At 40.6% G+C, this 9559-nt stretch overlaps 1 long non-coding RNA gene across 1 annotated transcript; it reads left to right on the forward strand.

Moving 5' to 3' along the window:
- The first annotated feature begins 346 nt into the window (after window positions 1-346).
- LOC142826985 (uncharacterized) lies at window positions 347-8045 on the forward strand. The gene is made up of 2 exons (XR_012901301.2): window positions 347-451; window positions 7818-8045. It is a non-coding gene; the product is annotated as an uncharacterized LOC142826985 (long non-coding RNA).
- Window positions 8046-9559: the final 1514 nt, after the last annotated feature.

Here is a 9559-nt window from a genome sequence, read left to right on the forward strand (position 1 = left end):
AGGCTTTTTACCTGTCCAGGTTCTAAGCAGCTCCTGGAAGTGGCCACCAGGTCCCTGCAGCCTCTAGGCACATGGGCAGCCAGGGTGGGTCCACCCACTGCCCCACTCACCTTAGGGCTGGCTCCATAGCTACCATTGGCCAGGAACCACAATATATGGCAAAGTCTTGAGCTGATTAATGCCATTTTAAAAGATATGTGTACTGAGATTCAACAGGCTTTCTCTGCCCCATGCTGAAAGCATTCAGCATCCTGACACCTCCCCTCCCCCCACCCTCAGATCAGTTTACCAACAAGATTTTAGTCCTCCAGAAGTCTAGAAGGGCCAAGAGGAGCTGCTGACTGGTTGGGAGTCAACAGGCCAGCTAAGGAGTGTCTATTTCTTTGCATGGTCAGAGATGAGTGAGAGGGAGGAGGAGTTCTGCAGTGCCAGCTCAGAACCCCGTGGCCAGGTAAGTGCCTTGCCTTTCAGCACTGCAACAAAGAATTTGCCTTTGAGGTTTTGTTTGGTGAAAGGCATACCCAGTCAGATTCTGAGTTTGTTACTTGTGTTTACCTGTAGAGACTGATGCCGAGTTTACGAAATAGGCCATCAGCTCTAAGCAGGTGGCCCAAACTTAGGGACTAAGGCTGGAAGCGCCTGAATTACTGTTGCTTGTGCTTGGAGGTGCTAGAGAGCAGCCCCAACTGTGTCAATACAATGCTTCTCAGATTTGTGATTAGAAAAAAAGCTTGGGTTTTTTTTCAGAAATTCCCATGAAAACCCACAATAGTCATACAAATGTATTAGTGAAAACTTCTGAATTTGCTGCTTGCATTTCCAGACTTCCTTGTTATTTCCAACCAAATACAGACAACAAAGTATCCAAATTCATAGATCTCATTTAATTACAAGATAGTAGACAAAAATGTATCTCAACTTATATGATAAGAAACAAACAACTTCTAGGCTGAAGGCTGGAACTCAGATTCTGATATTCTTCAAATTTCTTTACTTCAAGAATGTTTAGAATAAATGTTATACAGTTTTTTCTGTTTTATACACTTCTTGGTGGCTTTATTTTATGTGCCAAGAATCCCAACATTTTATTTTTCTCAGAAATCTTTTTTTCTGCACACATTCATTTTGGTTTTTATCTGTGCTATCTCTTTGGCATCTCTTTATGCCCATCTCAGAGACTTATTTAATTATTTAAAGTGCTTTTAAAATGTAATTTTGTAATCCTGTTGCTTATCTTTTGACCAATTTGTTTACAATCATTTCTAAGGAATTTTAAAAAACACCATGAAAACCCTCACATTTTGCTGGTCTTATGACTCTTATATACTGAATTCAATTAATAGCTAAAGAGAAGATGGCAGATAAAAAACAATTGGATTTTAGGATAGGATTTCACATAGTTTCTCTAGTTTATACTCAGAGCTAAAAGGATGTAGAATGCTGACATTGTCAGTTGGAGGGCCACAAACTACAGATTACAATAGATGATAATGTATTAGGGTGGGGGGGAGGGTGTGAAAGGGCCTTTGTGGGCTGGATTCAGTCCTCCGAGTGGGTTGATCCAGCCCATGGATGCCCTAATGCTCCCCCATCCGCAGGCCAATCAGGGTCTGGGGACAAGGGAGCAAGTGAAGTCTCCTCCCCCGCCAGGGGCATGCGGCACTTAGAAGTCAATCACCAGGGTTGTCTCTAAGTGCTGCATGCCCCATGCAGGGCAGGAGCAGGGAGTGAAAGACTTTGCACGTTCTCCCTGCCCCCAGGCCAATTGGGCATGCAGCACTTAGAGTCAACCACCAGCTGAATAGATGGTGGTTGACTCTAAGTGTGGCACCCCCTTGCAGGGCAGGGGCAGGGAGCGAGAGACTTCCCACACTTCCTCCTACCCCCAGGCCTTGATTGACTTAGGGGTGGGGGGAGCGCGTGAAGTCTCCTCCCGCCGCCAGGGACACAGTTGCCTAAAGGGAACTGCCAGCTGTTTGGAACAGCTGGCGGGTCTCTCCGGAGAGCATGGTGAAGCAAAGACTTCACACGCTCCCCCACTCTCAGGCCAATCAGGCAAAGTGGGCGGAGAAGTATGGAAGTGTCCTGGCCCGTCTCTTCCGCCCAAGGCCACGCTCTTCCGCCCAAGGCCACGCCCCTACTTTCAAAGTAGGAATAAGATCCTCCGGAAAAGGGCTTTTTTTCCGGAGGATCGGGGCCAGTGTAGACGCTCTTTTCCGGCTTTTCTAAAAGCCGGAAAAAAGCGGCGGACATTTTTATTTAAATGCCGTGGGGGATAGTTAAATCCCCCGCGGATTTCCCTATTACGACCTGTGAAATTAACATGCCCCTTCCGGAAAAGGGGCCAGTGTAGACGTAGCCCTAAGGCTATACCTCTACCACGTACCACTTTCAGTAGTGTGTAGTGTGCACGTAGCTACACACCGTGGGGAAAAGCATACTGCGTGTCCACACTGTGATGTGCAGGTATATTTCAGTGAAAGGCTCAGGCAGAGGTGACGCAGCCTGGAAAGGCTTGAGCAGGTTGCTGCTCCACCCACCTGGCACTTGGGTTGAGGTGCAAAGGTTCTCCCTGTTCCACCTGGCACTCCAGCCAAGGAGCAGGGTTGGGGACTTGCCTTGTTCTGCCTGTGCAGTGGGGAGCAGGTAGGCAAAGTGTGACAAGCCCTCTTGCCTTGACTTCACACCCCAGCAGGCAAATCTGGTGGGAAGGGAAGGTGGGGGAATGGAGATGCTGATTTTTCTGGGGCCTTTCAACTTGGCTGAGGCCTCTGGGCACAGGCCCCATTGACCCAATGGCTAATCCACCACTGGCTCCACCATCTACACTGCTACTTATATCTGGCCTAGCAGGGCTACATGGGTATGTGCACTATATGCCATTGAAGGAAGCACGCAGTGTAGACACACTGTAACTGGCCATGTGGACATGCTATTGTACATTAAAAGTTTTGTAGTGATATATTCCCATTTGGGGAGTACATCAAAAGGGGACTTTCAGTGTATGATAGAAGGGTCCACACAGCCAACAAACAGCAAATTAATGCACTGTAGAGTAACACACTGGCTTGCCACACGCTAATTTGCTGTACAGATAACACTTTGCTTGGACGGAGGTATCTAGTAAAGTACTGCAGGCACTGGTGTTAGGCCTTGTCTTATTTAATATCTTTATACATTATCGCAAAGAAGGAGTTAAATGTCAGGTTAATATATTTTATAAATGGTACTAAAATGAGAAGATTGCAACAACCAGAAAGGACAGAAATAATAACAAGTCACAGTCACTTAGAGGTTACAAAAATTCATCTTGGCAAAATCTAAGCTAATGCAGCAGTAGACATATAATCAGGAGCATAGATATTCCAAGGGAAGAAAAATCTGGAAAGCAGTAATGCCAAAAGTGAACTAGAAATAACATTGGACAGCAATTGCATGAGTTTGCAATGTGATGTGGCAGCAAAAAAGCCATAGCACTTTTAAACAGTAAAGATACAGCATAACAGAGCAGTACATACCATTTCTCTATGTGCAATTGTTGTGAACACACTTGAATATTGTGTCAAAATTTCTGGACATTTCCCTATCAGAAATTTATTGATTAACAGGAGGAAGTTGTGAGAACAGCAAAAAATGATAGAAATTAAAGGTTCTGCCTTATGAACCAAAGATTTTTAAATTAGGTAAGATAAAACATTTAACCATGGATGCATCTCTGTTGTCAGGCCATCATTTACTTAGTCTTTGTGATATAATATGTTCTCTAAGGCTTCAGTCCCAAGATTTGAATTCAGCACATGAAATATTTTTATACAGAAAATGTATGTTGTGAAAAGTCTTTAAAGTCTCTTTAAAGTCTCTTTAAACTCTAAAGTCTCCAGAGCTAATAAATGCAACAAAAAAAGGATGCTGAACTTGTAAGTCATGCAATCTCTCTATTCTGGCTTCCCAAGTTACCAGAATGCTTAGATATCACCGCTCCCCCCAATATTTTTGGATAATCAGAATGAATATGCATCATTTGACTCAACAACAAGAGGGAGTGGACAGCATCAAGAAGGAAAGTAGGATGGAACAAATAAGATGTAATGATAGGATGATTTTAAGTCATGGAAAATTTTGCTACTTATCAGTCAGCAAGATCTATTATTCTGTAGAAGTGGTGAAATCTAGTGGATGTCTGATTTCTTGGGATATTTAAAACTACATTGGACAATACCTTAGCAAATGGACTGTAGTGAACAATCCTGCATTGGTTGAGTGGAGGAGAGAACAATTTAATGATCAAATAGGATTTTAACAGCTCAACTTTTTACCTGAATATGTCCTTAGGGACTCATACACAGTTCCCAGGGAGACTAGAGGGAAGAGTTGCAGAGAAATGGAGAGAATGAGCAGAACTTGGCCCTGTGATGTTATGATAAAATCCAGTGCCTCATTTTGGCAAAACAGTCACTAAAGAGTTCTGCTTGAGTGCTGCTAGCAAACACTGTACTTGAGATGAGTGGGAAAGAATAAACACTGTAACCGCATTATATTCTGCTAAGTCACCTTGCCCATGCCATCCATAATTATGTTATCTATAGTTTAGCATTTAGTCTGTATTTATCCACAAGCTGGCTCAAAGGATTTGATCTGCATAAAATCCAAGTCTATAGGAAACAAAACAACTTTCTCTCTGGAGAACAATCTTTCTGCTTACACCTACAGCAAGCAACAGTAACATTAACTAACTAAGCATTGCCCCACTCATAAATATATTCTGTTTATTATTTGATAGCCCATGGGACATCACCAGTTCTTTGTATAAAATGTTGCAAGCTCATTAGAGAACAAGCAAGAAATTTGGGACTATATGTGAGCATTCTGCCTTATTTTGATTATGTAGGGAGAGGCAGTTTGGTTTGGAGCTGCCAAATCCCCTCAAAAGGTACAGAGAGTTAATATTCCCATTGGCAAGAATTCTAGGAGTGGATGGGTAGACAGATGTATAATTTTAGATCTGGTGTGTTTTCTAGGCAAAATATGTTGGAAAATAGTAGATGCAAATCTTTCACCTATATTATTCTTAAATATTGCCCTACACCAAAGCTTGTTATTTTTAAAGATACTGACAAAGTATTATTAAATCTAGTTCAGATAAATTGTGGCCATGGCTATAACAATTACATAAAAAGGCTATTTTTTCTAAATGAAACTGTATAGAACTTACAGTATCAACAGCATGGAAAAAGTGCTGATTGGAGCCTTGAATATTAAAAAACAGCAATTTGCTGTAAATTAGATCAAAACTGTACTATAAAACAAGGAATAAAACTCTATAAAACGGTATTAGCTATTTTAACTATATACAGCTAAGCCACAGTATAATCTGTAATTACTATTAATGTATTTTAGGAGGTGTATATGAGATTATTTCTTTGTGTGCTTCCATATATCATAAAATACCTCACATTTATATATGCTATAAATCTACTATCGCCAACAAATTTCAGTATAATAATTTATGCTGGTCTAATTTGTCATTGTGAACCAAACTCTGCCCTCATTTACAGTCATGCAATATCATTGACTTGATACAGAAATGATCTATTATCTACTGCATCATGGCAATTAGTAAAAAGCATAATGCCTTGCGAAAATGGGAATAATAATACAGAGTGGGCCATAATTTGTCCTCAGTTCTATCCACACAACGGCATGTGCTTTGTAGCAATTTCTATGGCACGCTGTATTATATTAATAAAAGTAAATACATATTTTAAAAATAAAAAGAACCTGCTGGAATCTCCAGGCTTAATACAGCTGTTTACAGGTTTAGTCTTGCTGTTGATTCTTGTTTCATGCAAGTAAACATAATGGACAAATCACCTTTTAACACACAACTTTCCTGAGTCCTAGCTGAAGCCTCTGAATGCATTTGCCCCCATCAATTGCATCACACTTTACTTTCTTTCTCACTCTTTTCCTGTACTTTGCTGTCTACTTTAATTTTTTTCATCTGCAGAGCAGAAAGAATTTTGCTTTTTAATTTTACTACTTTGTAAACACTTTTTCATGCTTCAGCCTATCTCTAAATATTGATTTGGAATCTGTCCTGAAGGTTTTTGCTCCTTCCCTAGAACGGTCTACGGTGAGATCTCATGCTCTAATTCCAACACACCTCTGTATAACTACTGGCACAGTGCTACACAGCATGATATGTTGTCCTATACTTCTTAATCAGGTGAACCTTCCATTGAAATAAGGGTACACCTACACAGCAGGGCAAAACTCAGATTAAGCCACGCAACTTCAGCTACATCAATTGCGTAGCTGAAGTCCAAACAGCTTAATTCGGCTTTTGGTGCTGTCTACACAGCAGGAAGTTAAAGGAAGTATACTCTTTTGACTTCCCTTACTCCTCGTGAAATGAGGGTTACAGGAGTAGGAGTAAGAAGTCCTCCAGCATGCCATTATTTCGAAATAAAGGCTTGTAGTGTAGACACACTCTTTGTTATTCCGGAATAACTCTGCTGTATAGACATACTCTAAATGGGAAGCTTTCCTGAATAAAGGTTACAGGTTGAACCAAGAACAAATTGTTTGAAGGATCACCCTCTAATAAAGGATTTGACAGAATTTAAGAGCTGCAGTAACAATTGCTCATTCCACTTAATGTTAGTAAATTTGGGATGACCTTTAGTTACAGATAAAGTAAAAACCTGTTATAACATTTAACATTTCATGTTCTGCAAGAATTCCTGTATTAGATATTAAGTATCAGAATTTTTTTGTATTTGTCCATTACAATAATATAAAGTAATTTTTCAATAGCAATCTCAAAATATTATAGATGTGCTTTGTCTGTAGTTGACCTTGTGGGTTATTAGAGGTAGAATATACAGACTCAGTTCTGGATCACCTTTTATGCTATTGTTAAATCTTAAAAAGTAAATGAATACATTTGACTACAAATGTGTGTAAGAGTGCTGAATACATATGGCCCATTTTGTCTATAAAAGTATCTTTGTACTATCCCATTCAATCATGGGATCCCATCAATATTCCAAAACAATAAAATAAAATACTTGTGACCTATGCATGTCTTCATGAATAACTCTAATGATTAGGATGAGTACTATATACCCACATGATTACATTTTCATATTTTTTGTCTAAATCTATACAAGATCCTGGGTAAAATCTTGACCCTCCTGACACAATTAGCATTTACTTCAATAGGGATCGGATTACACACAAACACACACACACACACACACACACACACACACCATCTTTTTTTATAATTTGGGTCCCAGTCTAGTGCCATATGCAGATGGTAACCAAAGCATGAATTAAGATGTGAACTGTCATAGTATTTTATAAAATGTTATACAAATAATATATTGTAATGTAAAAATACAGTAGAGGTCAATAAAACATGTTTCCATATGGTACCAATAGTTTTGCTCTGAGACTACCCCTTCAGAGAACATATGGAAATCACAACAAATGAATCATCACACACATATAATGTGCCACAGGACATTTTTAAATGTTTAATCTGGAATCAAATAATCATTCTTATTTTTATTCCAAGAAAAATGCCATTTGCTCTGTAAACATGAAAACAAGATGCATTGGACATTAAAATAAAAGCCCTCTCAAACTCTTTTTAAAAGCATTGCATTAACTAAGAACATCTAATAAGTTCACAATATGAGTACTAATGAATGAGGTAATTTTAATACGATTCATATTCACTGTAAGAACATAATTACCATATTTATTCTATTCCAAAACTTAATTTTGGTTTCATTTGACATTCCCAACAGGCAGGCTAAAAGCGGACTGGGCTGTCCAGTGATGCAGAACCCTGCAGTTAGCTTCAGTCAGATGAGTACACAGAAGGGGGTGATGAAATGTTCTAGTCTGAAGCAGGACTCCACGGTTGGCTAAAATGGAGCACATCATTATCCAACTTGTGACATTTCAGGACCTGGTGCCAGTATGCACAAGGACAGGAAAGAGATACCTTCACTGGAAATAAATGTGGTAACGGATTTCAGGTTGAGAAAAATAATCTCTTGTGTTCAGTTTGGTTTGTCTTCTAATTTTTGAGTTCTTGGGTTTGGAAATCTTATCGCATGCTGCCTAGGGAAATCCACCATTTGCTACCTCACTGCTCAGGCCCATTCCCAGTTGGCCACTCAGCAAGTCTACACAGCGATGTAGTGCTCTCTAACAGGCCGACCTGTACCATGAAACCTTGTCAGCCTCTCTTTGTCTCTGCCAGCTGGGTATTAAAAGCCCTTGTCTCCTCAAGAGAGAGACCAGCATTATAATTGTCATTCAATTGGCTAGCTAACCCCAACATTTTGTTCTAAACAATGGAATGCCATTGTTGGGCAATGCCAGACCTGCCAGTAGGGGTCCAGCCTCCATTGATTTTACTCTGCACCAAAAATTAAAAATTCTGTGCACAATATTTTAAAAGTCTGCAAAATTCTACAAGTTTTATTTGTCAGTAAATAAATGCAGAGGAGCTAGCATGGCAGTGCACAGCACAGCTCATTGGCTTCACGAAGTTGGCAGATCACCCTGCAGTCTCCCTCCCCGCCACCCAGCTCCTGTCCCTGAGACACAGACTCAGTGATGATGCTGCACCTGACCTTGACACAGGTTTTGGCCTACTCCTTTAACACCTTGGCTATGTCTACACAGCTTCCTTCTTCCGCAAAAGCCTATATAAATGCAATGCAGATTAGCATATCTACACAGCACCTTTTTGCGCAAAAAAACCCTCTTGTGCAATAGCCATTCTTCCCAAACAATCCATTTTGTTAGATGCATTACAAACATATAAAAAGCCCCAGTCCTTGCTGTGGATAATTTGCAATCACTAATACAGAACACTATATACACTGTTCAGAAATGCAAACATTTTATATCTTACAGTGTCTGGAGGATTTGACAGATCAGCATATTTTACATTCAGGATTGTTATACAAGACAATACACAATACTCTGGCATGTACTATCACAGAGCACCTTCTTACAATTCATGGATAGGACTTTGTAATGAAGGCCCCACAGTACTTCACTTCAGTGGGAATATTCACAAGTGTAAATTTAAGTATTTACAGAAGTCCTTTGTTAGATCCAGGCTTTTATGTTCAGCTACCCTCTATCCTAATCTACAGCAGAATAGGTTAATGCTATAGACTACGTGCATCCCTCCTCCCTCCCTGAGAGTAATTTTTTTACGAGGCTGGCCAGCAGCCCAGCTCAGTCCTGGCTTGTCCCAGGTCTGGGACCTACCCCCGTTGCAGCTCTGCATTTAAAGTGTATTAGGAGCCAGGTGGGCGGGCAGCCCAGCTCAGTTCCAATTTGCACCGGGTCTGGAAGCTCAGACCCCTCTCTTGACAGAGGCTGCTGCCACCCCATGCTGCTGCCTCTGTATCAGAGGCAGCAGTGAGAGGCAACAGACAGCCAGTCTGCGAAGGGAACTAGTTTTTAAACTGGCTCCCCTTGCAGTCCAGCTTCCATCTGGCACCCCGTGCTGCTCCCTCTGATA

This window comes from Pelodiscus sinensis, chromosome 1, assembly GCF_052426305.1.
Source record: "Pelodiscus sinensis isolate ZL-2025 chromosome 1, ASM5242630v1, whole genome shotgun sequence".
Lineage (NCBI taxonomy): Eukaryota > Metazoa > Chordata > Testudines > Trionychidae > Pelodiscus > Pelodiscus sinensis.